Source organism: Lontra canadensis, unplaced genomic scaffold (genome assembly GCF_010015895.1).
Source record: "Lontra canadensis isolate GAN:19392208 unplaced genomic scaffold, GSC_riverotter_1.0 scaffold40, whole genome shotgun sequence".
Lineage (NCBI taxonomy): Eukaryota > Metazoa > Chordata > Mammalia > Carnivora > Mustelidae > Lontra > Lontra canadensis.
This window is the reverse complement of record NW_022631034.1, coordinates 13742073-13762079: the sequence shown is the minus strand read 5'-3', so window position 1 is coordinate 13762079 and position 20007 is coordinate 13742073.

The following is a 20007-nucleotide window of genomic DNA, read 5'->3' as shown; positions in this document are numbered from 1 at the left end:
GTTATATTTTAAAGAGTTCTTTAGATAAGAAATAATAATTCATGAAATAATGAAATGACTATTGAATTCTAATGATATGACTATTGAATAAAGAAATGAATTCATGAAATAATAAAATGACTAATTAGATGAAGGCAGTTTGGTATAGAATGTTTTCCTGATCTTAGAGATTACTGGCACAATTAATTGAAATGACAAGGTATTGATTGTAGGAGAAATCACAGGATTGATGGCAAGTGGGGAGGGGAAGCTGAATTGATTGAGTTCTGGTTTGGAGATGTGGAGTCTTAGCTTCCTGGGCCTATCTATCTAGGTCTAGAACTCAACAAAGTAGTTTGGGCTGAAGATCCAAATTTTTGTCTTCATTTAATCATCCTATAGTTGTCTTTGGAATAATGGGATTTACTGAGATAAGCCTAGGAGAACATGGAAAATTGGGCAGGTTCTTAAGAGAGACGATCTAAGGCACATTTGTAGTTATTAAAAAAATGGGGTTGCCAAGAAAGAGGATCTCACCATGGATACTGAGAAGGTTTAATTAAAGAGATAAAAGAACTGGGGAAACAGTAACACGTAAGCCAAGGGAAGAGAAGCTCAGAGATGAGATCCAGATGGCTCAGGACACCAAATACAGTGGTTATTGAAAGGAATCATTCAGATTTTGCGATTAGGAAATCATTGATGTCTCTAGTGAGGGTTCTGTCAGGGAAGTGATAAACATGGAAATCTTACCTGAGTAACCAAAAGACTTAATAAAAGAGTACAAACTCCTCTTTCTAGATGAGGGATTGAGCCTGATTACAAAGCCAAGAAAGCAGAGGATGTACTTCCTTGGACAAATACTTTGAATAGTACCTTGAATCAACATAGTAACCTATATGTTGAATCCAGAAGATAACCAAGATTGGTGACCAGTCAGAGGTCGACAAAAGGACACCATGTGTCTGATGTAGAGGGCTCACAGGAAGATCTAAATCATGAAAGAGGAGGGGATGGCTGTCAGGGAGATGGAGAGGAACCCCCAGTAAGCAATGACTACTCCCCAAGTCATTCCAAACACTTCCAGCTAAAATATGTGATCAAAGCTTCTGAGAACTCTGTCTCAGAAGTCTGATTTTGCAACCCAAACTTGGCAATTAGTAGTTGAAAACCACATTCATTGTCTAAAAACCACCCACGAGTACTTTGACATTTATTATACATAGGAGAATACACAACCTTGATCTGAACCGAAATGAAAAGGAAACAAAAGCCATTTGCAACAATTCCAATCAAGTTTCTCCAAACATCAGACTGCTGAGTGATATTGCCAAGTCCAATAAATAATCTCTTGGGTAACAGTTTGCTGCGTTTTAAAAACTCTCTGTTCCTGATTTTATATACAAATACATGTTTTGTTGTGATGGAACCAGTGTTCCTAACAGCTTAAAATGGCTTTCCTTCACTATACTTCCCATGTGAAGGATACTTAGACTAACTTTTTTTATACTTGCTTCTTAGAAATTATACTTTACAACATGGAGTGGACATTAGAGTTCCTCGACATGATGAATGCTGGTCTGAGAAATGGGTGATGGCAAATCATCAAGAGAAATAGACTGGAGACCTAGTAAGAAAAATAGAGTAAAGAAGAATAAAGTACCATATCTATATTGGGGACTATTACATTCTTGTTGAGGATATAAGTATTATCTCCTTATTAAAGGGGAAAAGAGAATATGGAGAAACTTGCCTAACTTGCTTCATTTGTGCCATCCATACCCTGGTTCAACAATCCAACTCTGTTGCCCACAGCTGTTCTTAAACTGGGTTCCTCAGATTATAAGTAATTTTTCAGATGTTAATAGAGGTTCCTTAAAAAAGGAGTCTGCATAATTTAATCCCTGTGTATTAGTCTGCTAGGGCTGTTGGAACAAGGTATCACAGACCAGGTGGTTTAAACAACAGAAATGTACTTTCTCCCAGTTCTGGATGCTGGCAGTCTGAGGTCAAGGTTTTTGGTAGGTTGGCTTCTTCTGAGGTGCCTCTCCTCTTCCCTCCTTTTGTACCTCTTTTTGTACCAAATTTCTGGTTCTTATTGGGACACCAGTCATATTGCATTTATGGCCTACCCTAATGACCTCATAGTAACTGAATTACCCCTATAGAGACTCTACTTCTAAATACTGCATTTTGAGGTACTGCATATTAGGACTTCAACATATGTACTTTTGGGGGGACAACTCATCCCATAACATACTTTATTAACTATTGCTACATAACAATATTATGACAAATTTTGAGACTTAACACATTATCTCATAGTTTGTGTGGCTGAGGAATCTGGCCATCGTTTAGCTGGGTTTCCTTTAGATAGCAATCCTGTTGTCAGTCTGGGATGGGTCTCATCTTAAGGCTGTCCTGGGGAAGGATCTGCTTCTAACTCATGTAATGGTTGGCAGAATTCAGTTCCAATTGGCCTTTTGGACCGAGGGCTTCAGTCTCTTCAGTGGTGACTTTCATCACCTTGTCATATGAGTGTACATGAAGCAGTCAACTGGCTTCATCGAAACCCAGAGAATATCCCATAGCAAGGCTGATGTTACACTCTCACTATGAAAAGTAACTGTGGAAGTGACATCCTGTCATCTTTGCCAAATTTTATTGGTTAGAACCAAGTCACTTGTTCTGCCTACTCTCACCAGAGGAGAGTTATGTGAGGATTTGAATACTGGGAGGTGGGAATCATGGAGGTCACCTCAGATTCTTTCTACCACCACCCTTTCTGAGGGAGTTAAAATGTTTAAAAGACATTGAAATCCCTGGAGATACCATAGGGGAACGCTACTATGACAAAATGTACTCCTTATCTCAGCCTACTGAGATAAGCAGCGTAGTCGTTCCCAACCTACTTTTCTAGGATGCTATCATTATATATGCCTTATACAGGCATACCTCATTTTATTCTACTTTGCTTTATTACATTTTACAGATATCACTTTTTTAAAAACAAATTAAAGGTTTATGGGCACCCTACATCAAACAAATCTGTTGGCACTATTTTTCTAACAGCATTTTCTCACTTTGTCACATTTTGGTAATTCTTACAATATTTCAAGTTTTTTTAAATTTTATTTGTTATGGTGATCTGTGATCATGATCATGATCATGATTGCTGAAATCTTAGATGATGGTTAGCATATTTCAACACAGTGTTTTTTACAATTAAGGTATATAGATAGTTTTTTTAGACATACTGTTATTACACACTTAATCGACTACAGTATCGTATAAGCATAACTTTTATATGCACTGAGAAACCAAAAAATTCATTTGTCTTGCTTCATTGTGATATTTGCTTTATTGCAGTGGTTTGGAACCAAATCCACAATATCTCTGAAGTATGCCTATAGACCATATAACTCAGTACACTAATGGAGCTATAGCTCTCTCTTTCTCTCTCTCTCTCTCTCTCTCTCTCTATATATATATATATATACACACACATATATATATATGTTTTCCCATTTGAACTTCATTTTCCTTTTAATTTTTTTTATTCATCAATGCTCATTTCAAAATTCACTAGCTCTGTGAACATTTTCTGAATATTACCTGGGTTTATATATTCATTCATTTATTCCTTCAACAAGTAATTATTTTAGAATATGATAAGATGTTAATCGTGAAATTTATAGTAATGAAGAAATCAGACATGGTCCCTGTTCTCTTAGAATTTTACTTCTAAAAGAGGAGGCAGGCAAAAATTGTAAAGAAACAAGTATAATTACAGATAACAGTATGTTCTATGCAGGAAGATAGCCATGTGCTCTTGGAAAAATAGTAGGAGCCCAATTTTATTGGGATGGTCAGGAAACACCCAGAAGAATTGACTCTGAGTCTCTGAAGATGAAGGAAAAGCATGATGATAATTTCTGGCGGAGAGGAACCTATGTGAACTTCCTGTGTTGGGACAAAGCTTGTCATGCAGGGAAATGAAGTTTAGGCTGGTGCAGCTGGAAGGTAATGAGCATGCAGCAAATGTGAAGAGGTCAGCAGTGCCCAGATGGCTGCAGGCCTTGAAGGCCACTTAACAGTTTTGTTTTCATGTGAAGTGCAGTGAACAACCAGTAAAGGACTTCAAGCAGGAAAGCAACACAATCAAATGAATGTTTTCAAAATACCACTCATATTCTTCTTTGTGAATGGATTGACTATGGAAGAAGCAGCAGAGAGATTGTATAACATAAAACTTTTAGTGTCCATCTAGAAATCAGCTGTTGGTAGCATGGACTAGACCCAAAGTCAGTACACTACCAACAGCCTGTAGATTGAACCCTATCTATCCTGCTTTGTATGACTCATAAATTTTCTTTTTTTTAAATTTTTAAATGTTATAAAAAAACAAACATGCAGAAAAAGTGCATGTGGTCCACAAAGCCTAAAATACTTACTATATATGAAATCTTATAAAAGAGCTAGCTGACTCCTGATCTAAATAGTGATAGTGGAAATGCAGAGAAGGGGAGGGAGTTGAAATAGGTTTTGATGGGCAGAATTTGTAATGGATCAGATGTGGTTGAAACGAAGGGGATTTAAAGGAAAATGTTCAAGTGCTGACTTGAAATGCCATTATATAAAATGTGAAAGACCCAAAGTAGAGTGATTTGTAGGGAGGAAAAATGAAGAGCTCTGTTTCAGCTACCGTAGTGTACAATATGTCTTGTCTCTGTGTGCTCAGTACTTTTCACCAGCATTGCTATGTTCAGGGAAGCTTTCTGATCTATAAATTCTGTCTTCCCAAGAGAAGCCAAACAACAACAACAACAACAACAACAACAACAAACTTATTCCAGTTTTCCTTGCAACTGGATATTGTTATGTCCATTAATTACATAAGCTCATGCAAGAGGTTGATTGGCTCTTGAGGATCCATTCTGCTAATGGACCGTATTAGCTCCAGCTGTCAGGCTGTGAGGACACTGGGTGCACCATCTTGTGTTAGGACGTCTGTGCTGTCGGTTAGTCATGGAAAACTCTCAAATTCATGGCAGTCATGTAAACAGTAGCTTTCAGAGTCTGATAACGGCAGCAGCTGCGGTGGTTTTCTCAATGGGCCACTCCTCTTGTGGGTGCTGTTTATTTGCCCTAGAAATGTAGCCTTAAACCTGGTTTTCTAGGCCTCCCAACAATTCAGTGAGTGTCTCAATATCCTTTTAAAAATTCCTTGTAGACTTTTCAGCCCGAGTCCATTTCTGTTGCTTGTAACTAAGAACTATGACTGATAAAGATGTTTAATTTGTTACGCCTGTGAGACATTCAAGTGAAGACATTAAATAGAGAGTTAGCAATACAAGTCTGAAGCTCAGAGGAGAAGTCTTGGCTGGAAACAGAAATTTGGGAATTGTTGGACTATAAATGTTATTTAAAACTACAGGAATGGATAAGATTGTTTAGGAATAGAGTGTAAAGTGAGGACTTAGGACTGAAAAGGGAAGAAATTCAACATATAGATGTTGGGTGGAGAAGGAAGTTTAATTTTTCTTCTTTCTGAGGTCCCTTAGGATTTTATGCCTCCCATACCTAATACATTCTGCCCCATATTATAGATACTTGTTTACCTCTATGAAAATAATTTACCTGATTTTTGGTTCCTTAAGGGAAATGACTGTAATTTCTTCATGTTTCCTCCAGGAGAAGCTATAATGCTTTATGTGAAATAGGCATTCTATATTTTTTCTACTTGAATTAATTTTTCAATCTTAATAGATCCCACCTTGGGTTTAAAAAAAAATACATAGGAACGAACTCATTTTGAAATAATTGCTTTCTGTTTTCTTTGGTATGTTGGCAAGAAACTCTATGAAAACTTTTTTGTTGTTGTTGTTGTTTCTCCCTTGGGGCATTTTGTAGATAGCAGGATGGACAACTATTGGACTAGTTTTATTTTCAGAGTGCTCTTTGAAAGGCTTAATTGGGAAATCTTTGATACAACCTTTTGAAATCTTCTATCATATACGTATAATGGCCTCTTGTTTCTTCCAGAAATGCCAGAAATGGGACACTATTCCAAGGTATGAAATATCTTAAACTGATGATTGGTTGGATAGTTAAATTACCTTAACCTCCATTTTAAACAGGCACATTAAGTTTAATGTCACTCGTGTTTATTAAAATTCCTATTGAAACTATTTCAATAGGAATCTCTTGGTTATTAGGTTCATGGTCTTATATATAATATTGGAAAATTCAATTCATTTTAGTTCATTTAGTATTTGTAATACTTTAATGTATATGTCAGAAAGCTGTCTTAAATATTAACTTATTTAAAATCAGTCACATAATTACCGTAACTCCATCACATTTTTCTATTAGAGAATAATGAATGGTCAGCTGAACTTCTGAGGGCACTGTAAATACAGGCATACACTTCAGGCACAAAATTTGTTGCCATTCCTAGGGCCTGGTTTCCTTCACAATTTTCTGTACCTTTGGCCCTTGATGGCTTCTCTCCAGTCAAACCAGGAAGTCAAGTTCAGTCCTTGTTAGGTAAACCCTTTCATTCCTCTATGCTTACATTTTGTCAGATAACTTTCATATTCATGGTCTCCTGTGATACTGCCAAAATCTATATAAGTTAGGCCAGATAGATTCTATTATCCTAATTAACAGTCTTAAGGTAACATGGCTAGCAACTTGCACAACTAGAAATGTGATCTTCAAATTCTCATTCCTTTTCCCCTCTACATTCCATAAACTAAATAAAGTAAAAGAAAATAAGTGTGTCAAGGGATTAAGGGCTATTCATGGCTTCAGCTGTGATTGAAAACGAGATTATGGGCTGGGAAATTCCTTTGAAATCTTATTCTTTCTAGGCACGATGTTTTGATCATATGTTTATATATATTTACTATAGTTTTTTTCAAATGGTACAGAGCTAGCTCACTATTACTGGATCAAGCGTATGGGGAAATAAAGAACAATACATGTAGAAGTTTTGAGAAGCACTAGAGACTGATTCAAATAACATTTGTAAAGGGATGCCCTCTTGCAGCTGGAGAGTGATAACTATGCCAACACTATTTTATACCTCTAATTATAGGGTTGTGTAAGCGGAAACCCAGATTTGACAAGGGATTTGTCTGTTTAAAATCCTTAGGTGGCTCCTATTGCCTTTTTAGATTTCCCTAATATACTTAAAGATATTCGAAAATCTTTGGATCAATACCTGTGGTGGACTGCAGGGGAGAGGAGAGCAGGAGGAAGGGGGAGGGTGACCTGGTCTCTGCGTGTCATGTCACATCCTCTGTTGAGAAGCGCTGGTCAGGGAGTAGTTAAACGCCTCGAGACCTGTCTTGATGGATATCACCTGACCCATCCTGTCACTTTCGCCTCATGTCCTGCCTTTCTCCTTTGAGGCTTTTATGCTTTAGCTACTCCTGACTATTTGTTTTCTCCTGAATTTATGGCTCAAGTGAACTTCATCCACTCGTGTTCCATCGGTCTCACTGTTACCACCCACGTTAGTTCTTGCCAAACTTCTCTCTCCCAGAACCTTGAAAATTTATATCTCCTTCTCCTGGATCCCTAAAATCTTGCATACTGCCTAACAGTAGATAGACCTTTCAATATCCTACAAATGAATGGACGGGATGTATCTGACTCAAGTCAGAATGCTAGTTAATATCCACTGGGAAGAAAACCTGTTAGGGAGTTCCCTGCTTTTGTATATCCATATACCCGGCATTGCCTGCCTGAGAGATTCTCACCTGATAGCAAGCCATGAAAGTTGTATGTATATTAAAAGTCTTATTCGGGGCGCCTGGGTGGCTCAGTGGGTTAAGCCTCTGCCTTGGTCTCAGGGTCCTGGAATCGAGGCCCATGTCGGGCTCTCTGCTCAGCGGGCAGCCTGCCTCCCCCTTTCTCTGCCTGCCTCTCTGCCTACTTGTGATCTCTCTCTGTTAAATAAATAAATAAAATCTTAAAAAAAAAAAAAAGAGTCTTATTTAAAAAAAAATCTTGCATTTCATACCTGCTAGTTAAGACCATGAAATAGCCTTATGATAGGGGGTCGGGGAGCCTGCTTATTAAACACTCCTCTTCTTTCTGAGAGAATGGACATTTCCTAACCTTTATACACTGTTGAGAAGATAATGAGTCATTGCTTACAGGTTTCCCTTTGCTTGTGTATTCAAATTCCTAGTATTCTACCCCAAAGGATAGGGTGGACCATGTTATTACTGTCTATTCAGCAGCTGCTCAAGTGAACCATTTACCATGTCTACGTCAAAATCTTGTCTTCTCGGTTCAAAACGCAATTAACTTCTGGCTCTTTAGGGAGAGCAGATAAATAAATAAATAAACCTGTTCCCTACATAATTATGCTACCCAAAGAGTCAAACCACTCTGTACCCTTTGCACATAGGTCAACTGGAATAATTATTGGTAATAATGCTTGATATCAAGTGTTTTCATGCCTTTTCCTCAGGAGATCATATTGCTTTGCACACAGTATCTCATTAATCCCTACTCCCGTTTTGTGAAATAGGAAGACGTGGGCTCTCCTTTAGGCTCATATTAAAGTCTTTCTCCTGCTCTCAGTTGTAGCAGCTCAGACCCAAGGAGGTTAAGCAACTTGCCCAAGGTCATATACTGTGTCAACTGCTGATTTAGGTCTTTTTATTCTTAACTACTGTATTTTCTCCTCTAAACTGCACTGCCTTCAGAAATGGTCCCTTCAGGCTTCATTGCATGGTATGCTGACCCATATCAGTGTTGAAGTTTATTAAGTAGCACAAGGTTAAGCCCTTTACAGAAGAGGTCCTGAGTCAACAGGGAGTGTGGAGCATCTCTGTTTTGTCTGAGGTCTTCTCCGTATGAAAAAACTGTCAGAATAATTTCATAATTCATTGTTCTTTCAGGTTTGCAAATAGCATTCCCCTATTTACTGGTGACTGGAGAGCACAGGTATTTTGCTAAGCTATAACAGTGAAAAAAACAGGCTTCTACTGTCAGCAGAATTGATCCCCGCCCCCAACTGCATTACTATACTACCCTAACACTGTGACTTTGATGCTAAGAATGTAAATGAAAGGGAACAAAATCTAAGCCATTCGAATCTTCTAAATCAATAGCAAACATTATTTGAATATTACATTGAACAGCTGTAATACTAGTGTAACTTTTCAGCCCTGGGGCTGCAGCCATTAAGCCTAAAGAATGACAGTTCTAAGCCAAAACAGTATTTTGAAAGACATTTCACTGTCAGTTTGTTTCAAAAAGTACTTCTTAGTCTTATGAAATTTAATATAAATTGATGAAAGAATTAAACTCCCATCTGTAATGGAGAAGCCAAGGACAGGCATACTATAGGGATATTTTTATTTATTTATTTATTTTTTTAAATTAAAAAATGATATTTAGCTGGGAGCTAGTTTAAAAAAAATAAAAACTAAAAAACAAATCAAAAACAAAAACAAAAACAAACAAACAAAAAAAACCTTGATTCCAGAACGTTTTAGGGGTAATAAGGCAACATTGCTTGAATATGGCTTCAGCCAAAGGTTGGGTAAAATATAATAGGGACGAGCCTCTCAACATGTATTCTGTTTCTCAGCATTACAACTCTACAGGAAAGCTTCCTGAAATCTCTCATTCTGCTCCAAGCAATCTTTGACTCCTTGGGTAATTAATTCTTTTCACTGAAATATGCTGTTCAAGCCCTGCTATATATTTTTGCCTACATCTAGATCTCCTGGAGAGTAACAGAGAATAAGGAGCTGTCCCAATGGTGAGAGTCACTCTTCAAAGATAAATATCTCCTCTGTTTTATGTTTTGTTTAAATTGGAAAAGAATGGTCCAACAAAGCCTGCACAGTGTCAGTGTTTAAGATCGAGTTGTTATGATATTTACAAAAAAAAAAAAAGAGGAAGAAAAAACCATGCACAGCAGAAACCATGAACCTTATTATATGACTGCCTCCTATTTTACCAACTGATTTAAAATTTTTTAAAAGCCTGTATTTTTAGAACTTGGAAGCTCAATACAAATTGTAAGTAGATTGTGATGAACTTTTGAAATATAAAGCCTTTAGTGAAAATATCATCTGACTCTAAAATCATATGTCCTAAGTTTTTAAGTTTAAGCTTAACACATGGTATGCTTTCAAAAAAATCTCAGAATCCTAGGGAAAGAACATGGGGGTACAAATCATATTTTTAAAAAATGATCAGTATATTATTTTCTTTTATAATCTCCTGATATTTTTCTTATTCTTCTGTACCTTTTTCCTGTAATTGTATTTTATAATTTCCTTAAAAGTTCAATCAGGTATTCTTTTCTTTGCTTTTTAGAATTCCATCTTTATACTGCCTAATGCTTTTTTAAGATAACTTTGTATTATTATTTTAATAATGGAAATTAGATTAGATATAGCAATCTCTTAGAATTTGTTAAAATTATGCTGGTTAAGGGCACTGCCAGCTTTTAGGACACAACTAAGCTATCAGACCATTCTGTGCCTCAGTTTTCTTGTTTGTAAAATGGGGATAATCATACTTATGGAGCTGTATTGGAAATTAAACCAATTCACCTAGGGCAAATGCTCTGTGCTTTGACATAATATAAGCACTATGTAAGTGTTAACATTTGCTTATTATATTATCACCATTTTTCAAGCTCTATCTTTCTATTTAGATTTTTTTTTTTTAAACAATCTACCTAGCTCTTTAGAAGTATGTTAGTAGTGGAATGAGCACTGGTCTTGTGGCAGGAAAATTATGTTCTGTGTACTAGTTCCGAATATGTTGCTTACTTATTAAGATTGAGTGGGGTTTTATATTGTCACTTCAAGTGTTTTCATTTCCTTGTTTAAAATGAAGGTACTAACAAAAATGAAGATACTAAATTAGATTAATATTTTCAAGGTATTTGGAAATTTATAAATTAAAAATCAGTAAATGATCAATATGGTCAGTGGTCGAGTGTTTATCAAAGAAGCATATATATATTTTTAAAGATTTTATTTACTTATTTGCCAGAAAGCACAAGCAGGGGGAAGCTGCAAAGGGAGAGGGAAAAGTGGGCTCCCCATTACACAGGAAGCTGGACGTGGGGCTCAATCACAGGACCCTGGGATCATGACCCAAGCTGAAAGCAGACACTTAACTAACTGAGCCACCCAGGCTCCCATATGAAGGAAGCATATTACGAAAAGAACCATAGAACACTATCTCTAGGATTTCATTAAAAACAAAAACAAAAACAAAAGCAGAAAACTTTTTCAGTTTTCCCACCAGAAAGAGGGAAGAAAGATGTAATCTTAAAATGAGAAGTCCTTTATACTAAATAAATTAAATAAATATTTTAGGATCAGTTTCAGCTGAGGACTCAAGACAGTTGATGCCACATTACAAGTTGAGTTATGAGGCCATCATGAAGGATTTGCAAAAGAAATTATGGAGACCAATTTTGTGAATCTAAACATTCTCAGCCATTTTGCTAATAGGGAAGTTTTAAAAGTGGAGATAAGAAGGGGGTTTTTGGAAAAAGCTATGCTGCTAAGTCCCATTCCATTTCCTTGAGGGAGTTTTTTTGGGAGTGTGAGGTGTCTGACCCTTCATCTAAAACATTGGGAAAAACATTCAACTGAACCACTTAAGAGTTTAAAATGTGTATCTTGTTGCTGGGGAAACATAGAGTACTGCCAACTGTGGATGCAGGAGACATCCAAAGATAGCAGAACAAGAGAGAACTAACCTCACTGGGCAATATGCATCCCCCACGGGATAAATGAAGTGTAGGTGTTTCCACGGACCAGACACAGGCAGGATAAGTACACCAGCACAGATACTAAAGGAAACGGATGTAGGGTTTTCCTAGATCCTTTATAGGGGCTGCCTATGATCCCACCATCACAGAGGAAGGTAGGTAAGAAGCTGAGAAAAGAACTAAAGGCTCAGGAAATCATGGGTTTGCCTTCCCATGAGGGAGCTGCAGGTAAAAATTTGTTAGGAATGGAAAGGTCTCTGCCATTTGTCCCCGTTAGAGAAAGCCACCAATTTAGATATCTGACTTGTCCAGAGAACATGACTCCCGTTGATTATGGATTCTGGCAGAGTTAACAAGAAAAACGTCTTTCTTTTCTTCTTTTCTTCCTCCCCATAAGAGCTAGGAATGATCCGTGAACAAAACGGAGGAAGACGGGTAAAATCACAGACTGGGCATGGACGAAGGACATGGCAATTCCACTCCGTCCTCTCAGTGCAGGTGTTTAGCATGAGTCTGGTCCAAGATAGCAGGGGATGAAGACCTCTTTGAATAGCATGTGAAATTTTTATTTTTACAAATATAGATAAAATTATTAAAGACTGTTTTCACGATCTGAGACTAAGCCCACGGGACTTACCCTAAATTTCACTGAAGGACAGGAAAGGAACAAGACCCAGAAAGTAAATGTTAAAAGAATCAAGGGCTGAAAAGAAAATGGTTGAATACATCTCACAAACCTTATATTTCAACGTGATTTTTCTACTAACTGCAATGCCTTCATTAGTTGGTATGTATGTATGTATGTATGTATGATTTTATTTATTTGAGAGAGAGAGAGAGCAGGAGCAGTGGTGAAGAGGGGGAGGGACAAGAAGGCTCCCCACTGAGCAAGGAGCCAGATATGGGACTCGATTCCAGGACCCTTAGATCATGACCTGAGCTGAAGGCAGACACTTAACGGACTGAACCACCAAAGCATCCGTAATTTTTTTTTTTATGTTTTATTGCCAGCTCTCCCAGTTGAATATTAGTTGAATATTAGTGAACTAGGGAATCAGTAGATTAGAAGAAATTTGTGATCACTTTACCAGACATAGATACAGGAGTAAATGTTAAAATACCCACTGGCAAATTCTAATTCACCTTCCAAAACTAAGCTATCACAATTTGTCCTTTTATTAGACAGCAGAATAGTAATAATCAATTACTCTTTATTGGGAAACATTAGTAAAATAAATTAGTATTTATGTCTATTTATCTATCTATCTTAGCTAGAGCATTAGGAAACAGTTCATAAAAATCACTTTTCTGTTTATCTGTAAGTTCTTCTAAAAACTAGGACATCAGAAGTACAGTTTGAATTTTGCACATCAGGAGAGAAGATAGTTTAGAGGAGGGAAATTATTCATTCTCCTGGTGAGTTCTAGACTTAGGTTAGCCTAAGAAATAGCAAAGGAAACAAATATTGGTTAAATGATTTCTGTGTCCCAGGAGGTATGTTAAGTGCTTTACATATGAAACGTTAGGTGACCCTTACAAAGAACTCTGGGAATGGGAATTATTAACCTGATTAACAAAGCAAGGAAGTTTGATACGAATATATTTAAGTTAACATTCCCAAGATTCTAGAGCTCCTGAGTGACAGAACTAGAATTTTAAATTCAGTTCACCTACCTAGAAATCCACTCCCTTTCCACTATACCCAGTGAAAACTTCTATGTATTTCTTTATTTATAAAAGTTCAAATTGGGTACATTATATCCAATTATATGAAACATTTCATCCAATGGAAGCACTGGGTTCATGACATTTTTATCAAGTCTTCTGACTTCTAGTTTCAAGCTTGTAGAGCTCCTGAGTTCTTTGTGCTAACTAGCAGATATTTAAAAGGTACTTTGGCATATCTATGTTTAAATTAAACTAAGGCAGTGATTGACTCATTTGTGTCCCGAGGCCTTGCAGAGTGCCTGGAATCTGGTAGGTCCTCTGTAAATATTTCTCAGTTTCATAAATAAATGATAGTGAACAATGTCTTTATTTATTTAACACTTACTAAGTGTCTCCTACATTCCAAACACTGGCAGTTCCATCAATGGAGAACAAGCTAGAGGTGGTTCCCACAAAATGGATTTTGGTGGTCTAGGAGGGGAAGACCAAGTTAAGCAAAAACAATGAAGGATGTTAAGTGCTCCCAGTGGAGTAATTGTGAGTGCTGTGGGAACATATAGCAGGAGTCTCTAGCATGCTCTGGGTGCTTGTGAGTAGGGAAAGTGGGATGTGGTCTGGGTGGTTTTGATACTTTGCATTTACTGTTTGAATATGGTAATGGGGTAAGGCAGCACTATAATTTTTAAAAATTTTTTTTAAAAATTTAATTTTATTTTTATTCAGTGTTCCAAAATTCATTGTTTATGCACCACACCCAGTGCTCCATGCAATACATGCCCTCCATAATACCCACCACTAGGTTCACACAACCCCCCACCCCCCTTCCCTCCAAAACTCTCAGTTTGTTTCTCAGTCCACAGTCTCTCATGGTTTGTCTCCCCCTCCGATTTCCACCAACTCAGTCATCCTGCTGTTTCTTAAATGGAGAGGCAAAAAATTACATATATTATATGAAATATAACCTATAATATATAAATATTAATCATTAATAAGTATATAATTAATTAAATATATTTATATATTAATAACATAGATACATAAATATATAAAATATAAAAATATTACATGCACACATATATACATATATACACACACTTACACACAGACATATATAAAATATAAATTCACTGAAAATGGGACCAGTACTCACTCATGGTTCATCTAGAACTGGAACAACAACAACAAATAAGATTGTTGTAAAATTGTTCTAATTTAGGTGGTTGGGCAAGGAAGGAAACTCTCACTAAAAAGATCTACCCAGTTGCAGAGAACGTCCTGCAGTCCCGACTATCTATCTGCTTTCCCTCATACCTTCTTCTCCCATACCTTTGCTGGCCTGTTTCCATTGTCAAGGACACCCTACTTTCATGTCTTCACTCAAGCATTATGTCCTGTGTGAAAGCAGTCTTCTCTGACATCTCCAGAAAGAGCTCTTGTTTCTTTCTTTCTCTTTTATGAACTAGCTGCATCTTGTACCTTCCTTTTAGCACCTGATACATTGAGCTGAAGTTGCTGATATTTGCATTCTTCTTTTACTCTAAGAATCTTGCTTCTTGAAAATGACAATCATTTTCTTTTCTCTATCTGTGTCCCCAATACCTAGCACAGTACTTGTGTTGCAGTAAGTTGTATATTAATGTTGAATTTTTAAAAATTCTTATGAAAGTTAAAAATCTGTATTACTTCTCCAAGTGTCTTACCTATATTCAGTCAGATGGAGGACATTTGAATTCTGGAATTTTCCACATTTTTATCTATTTAGGAATATGGATTAAAAAGTTACTTTTTATCTATTTTTAAAGAATCATAGCATTTTGAAAAACTAACAACGTGGATTCTGGAGTCAGCCTCCTGGCATCTGAGTCTAAGCTTTGACCCTTGTGGACCTCACAGTTGTAACTTTTCTCTGTCGTGGTTTCTTCGTCTGCAATACAGACATAAATTGTACCTAATAAGGTGGTGGGGTTTAAATGATATGGAGATAATAGAAATTACTCCACACAGTCCTGGAAATTCAGTTCAGTGAGTATTTAAAAACAGGGAGTATGAAATTATAATTCTCATTTCATATTTTAGTGTTTCTAAGCTCAGGATAACAACTTTTATGGGTTGGATTCTTTGAATGTGAAGGCTATAGTGGAGGTTGAGTGGGGAAGATGTAGATTAGATTCCCATCTGTAGAAAGTGGGAGGAAAAAGCAGTTTGGGGCAGAGGAAGAAAATGAGTTACACAGCAGGCCAACAAAGTCTCTACCATCCTGGAAGGGAAGTTGGAAGTGAATATTGTGAGGGCAGTGTCCAACTTTGGGCAGAACTACTGGGCCATAATGCCCTGCCTCGCTCATTACCGGATTCTGCAGCAGACACTGGGGTTGCTGACCACCGGAGGCTATCTACTGTCCTCATTCCCTGTAGCCCATCATGAAGGGTCTGAGAAACTAGTAGAAGATCTCTCTACATTTGTTACCCCACCCTGTGTGCCACCCTCTGAATGAACACACATTGCATTTAAACAATGAATTTCCAAATTCTTTTAATCCACTGAAACAAATTCCAATCTTTTATTTATGTCCCTACCCTGTCTTCTCCCTGATATTTCTAGTTGTATACCTATAGACATGTCTCCCTAAAAATCTTTTCCCTTCCTATAGAAAGTAATCATTTACATCTAAATGTGAGAATCTAAAAACAAGAATGTTTCTTATGTCTCTCTAGCTGTGATGATATATAAAGTATGTTCAATAAAAAATTCTCAAAAATTAGCATTTTATTTCACTTATTTTGCTTTTATTTTTCCTAGTTCCCAGTACATTCTTTCCCTTCCCTTCTCTCCTTTTTGCCCCTGCCTTCTTTCTTCCTCCACTGCCCCCTGCATTGTAATTCTATTTTAACTAGTTTCCAAAATCAACACATTTTTACAGTTTATTTTCTCACAGAAAAAAAATATCAGAATGCTTCATTCTTGTTCCTGAGTTACGTTACTTCTCAGTAAAATTGTATTTGTGTTTCAGTTTTCTTCATTTACTATTAAAGTTTGTCATGGTCCTGCTTCAAGTGACCTTGGGGCTTCTAGTAACTGAATTTGTTGCAAGGCTCCTTTCAACAGCAGCAGTGAATTTTTTTTTTCCCCCAAAACGAAAAAGAAAAACTAGATACTCAGAAATTAACAGACAGATTTTGGAGACCAAATCTTTTTCTATTTGTTATTGGTATTTTGGAAAGTTCAGGGTAAATTATTCAAGGTTGCTTTCTACTTGGACCTAAATTTTTTTTTAATGTAGTCAAGGTTTTAGTGAATTTTTCTATAGACAGTGTCCAAAGAATGTATTTTTAAAGGTTCTATGTGGATGTATGGTTTTGATTGTATTGCATAGATTAAATCTAGAAACTATTTTTTAGGGTAGAAATATGAAAGTGATTGCATTACCCCCAGAGGCCAATATATATATATATATATATATATATATATATATATATATATATATAATTTTTTTTAATACTTGCAAGCTGAAAGTAAATTGCAGGCACATCCTTACCCTTATTTTAATGCTCTTCTCTGAAAACATGGTAGTATTTAGTTTATTTCTTTTGCAAACCAGACAGATGAGGCTCAATATATAAATATTTTTCTTTAAAACTGAAATAAGGAGGTTAAAAAAAACACCCCCAAAACTCAAAAGGAAATATATATAAAACCCCCTTTCTCCCAGAAGAGCTGCAAAAAAATTACTCCTTGAACCATTGGACTACAAGAAACATTTGCATTTAGTAAGCTGCATTATTTATAGATGGAGAACTGCAACCTCTCATCCCTGCCTAGTAGTTTGTTTTAAATCTATAAGATTTACAAAACAAAAGTAAGAGAAACATGTGTTGAGCAATAAATAAATACTAGTGAGCTTCTGTATTCTTTAAACATTACACTATTTTCATCATTTCTGACACAAAGATGTGTTTTGCAGGGAGGGAAAAGCACATTTTGAAATTAGTTAAGCAGGGGATGAAAAACTGGTAACAAAAAAGAAGGGAAATGGTTTTGATTTTCATTATGCTTAAGGTCATATACAGGTCATATTTAACACAGATTCCATTTTCATATATTTTAATAAAATCTGTATATGAAATTTAAGCAACAGCTGTGGAAAGAATTTGATCCAAAGGAGCAAAAACTAAGTGTCACTTTAATATTAACCTTCTAGTGATGAATAAGCAAACAGAGGAAAAAGAGAATGTCTTCTTCAAATCAGAAGGCAGAACTGTTTGCTCCCTAGCTACAGATGTGAAAGAAATATCTGATGGTTGGTGACCTTGTAACAAGACATCCTGGGCTTGGCATTACACCAAGGGTAGTAAATTAAATACCAATACATGTATTTTACTTAGGAACGTTCAGCCTAATTGGGGAGAAAGAGTTAAATGTCAGATTGTCTTGTCCTTGAGGTTTCTTTTTTCTTTTTTTTTTTTTTTTTTAAATAATGTGGCAGGAATGGAAGTTCTGATCACTGCCTATTTCTTCTACTACTTTTCATACTTTCCCAGAGAGATGGAGTCTACTTCCTTTATAACTTTGCTGTCATTTGTAGAATAGAGTGCTGGTCTTGGCCTTCCTTACAATGCTGTCTCCTGTCCTTGTGCTTTTTAAAGACACATATTGTATTTCTTTCTGCACTATCTTAGCATGCCAACAAGAGTATAATTGCAACTTCAAGTCCAATTTCAGCCTTCAAAGATGAGATGGCTTGCATTTTACTTAGACATAGCTTTAAGAATCAGCTATTTTGTTCCCCATGGGTGGTATTCTGCTTATTTCTCTAATTAACACAACTATTTTCTTTTGCGTCATGTGAAATGTAGAATAATTAAAAAAAAAAAAACAAAAGCAAAACAAAACAAAAAAAAACAAAAAACGGGGGTGTTTTGAGTGAATAGCAGAATGTTGCAGCCCAACTGCGTGAGTCAGTATGTAATAATTGGCCTGAATATATAGATAGGCCATTATGGGACTTGTTAAGGTTTGTGTCAGGTCCCTGCAATAATTATTGAAGGCCTAATTCAGACCAGCTTTCCTCCACAAAATTAAATAAAAGAGGTACTGGATATACCATGCATCGGAGGGATTAGCCAATTCTCTTTGCACAGCAGTGACCTTTGTGTCCCCTCTATTAATGAGTGGGAAAGATTTAACTGCACTGCACGTGCCCTTGTATTTTCTGGCCATTATTTAAAACATGTCAAAATGAGTTCAGTTACTCTTCAGTCATTTCGAATCTCACCTGTTCCTCAATCAAGCATTTCAAGCCCCACCTTTTTCTTTCTTTCTTTTGTGTTTTAATCAAACCCAGGGCTTCTTCGGAGTTTTTATTCTATGTAATTCTGCAGCAGTCTTGGAACTGCGTCCCACTTGAAGTTCTATAAAGTAACTGTATTGCTTGTCAACTAGGAAGTGAATATATACGCTGCTACTTGCCATGGAGGTCACACCGTGTCTAGTATTTTGTGATTTAATTGCACACTGAACGTGGGCTTGAATCTGTTAGAAAAAAGACGGATACAGAGTTGATGAGGTAATCTTTTACCCTCCACATCATATTTCACTTAAGTGGTAGTCAACATGCAGCCCTAATTGGCAGTCAAATCAGAACTCTGTTGACTGTAGCTAAATGCATATTGCCTAATTGTATAATTCCACATAACTTCATGCAAAATTCAAGGTATGAGGGCACTTCCTAAAGATGGAGTTACGGAGCATAAATCAATGACTTTTTCTTTCAATGTTGAAAAGTTCATTTATTCATTAGCTTGTGACTTCATGGGTCAGTTAATTACTAGATTTCAGAGTTAATTAGGTTAATGGACATATAAGAAGTATAACAGATATGGAACCAGTTATTTCAATGTTTCATAAATGTGGCTGCTGTGGGTTTGTTTTCCAGAGTTACAAATCACTTAAAAATGAACTGCTTGCCTAAATCTAAGGTTTTTAAATTTTTTCATCTTGTCTTTACATTAATTTGTTAACCTCATTTGCACTAAGGGGCAATTAGTAAATATCTTTGAAATATATTTATTTTTGAAATTTTTAATTCAGATAACCAATACATTAAGTTCTTAAACTGTGTTTCAATAGATTAATTGAAACTTAAGGTTCAAAGAATTATTGGACGTTATCTAATTGAATTTCTTACTCAAAAGGAAAACTCTCCCTTTATAACACTCTTATTAGATACTTACCTATAATCTAAACCTTCCAGTTCATAGGAACTCACTGTTTTTCTAGGCAAGTCTATTTACTGTCGTTTCTTAAAAGTTTTCATGTAAAATTCTTCATATTAAGTCAACGTCTGCCTCTTTGCATTTTCGCTCCATTGGTATAATTCTGTCATTGAGAATCTCTGAGACTAAATTTGGTATCTTTCAAATGACAACCGTTCAAATACTTGTCGTCAGAGGTCATGTTCTATCTTTGGTTCTTCAAACTAAACAACCTCAACTTCTTTAAGCGAGCTACAGAATATGTACATCTGTAGAGCCCTCATGGTACTGGCTGCCCTTCCTTGGAAAATTCTAGTTCTGCTTAGAGGCTTTTAAGAA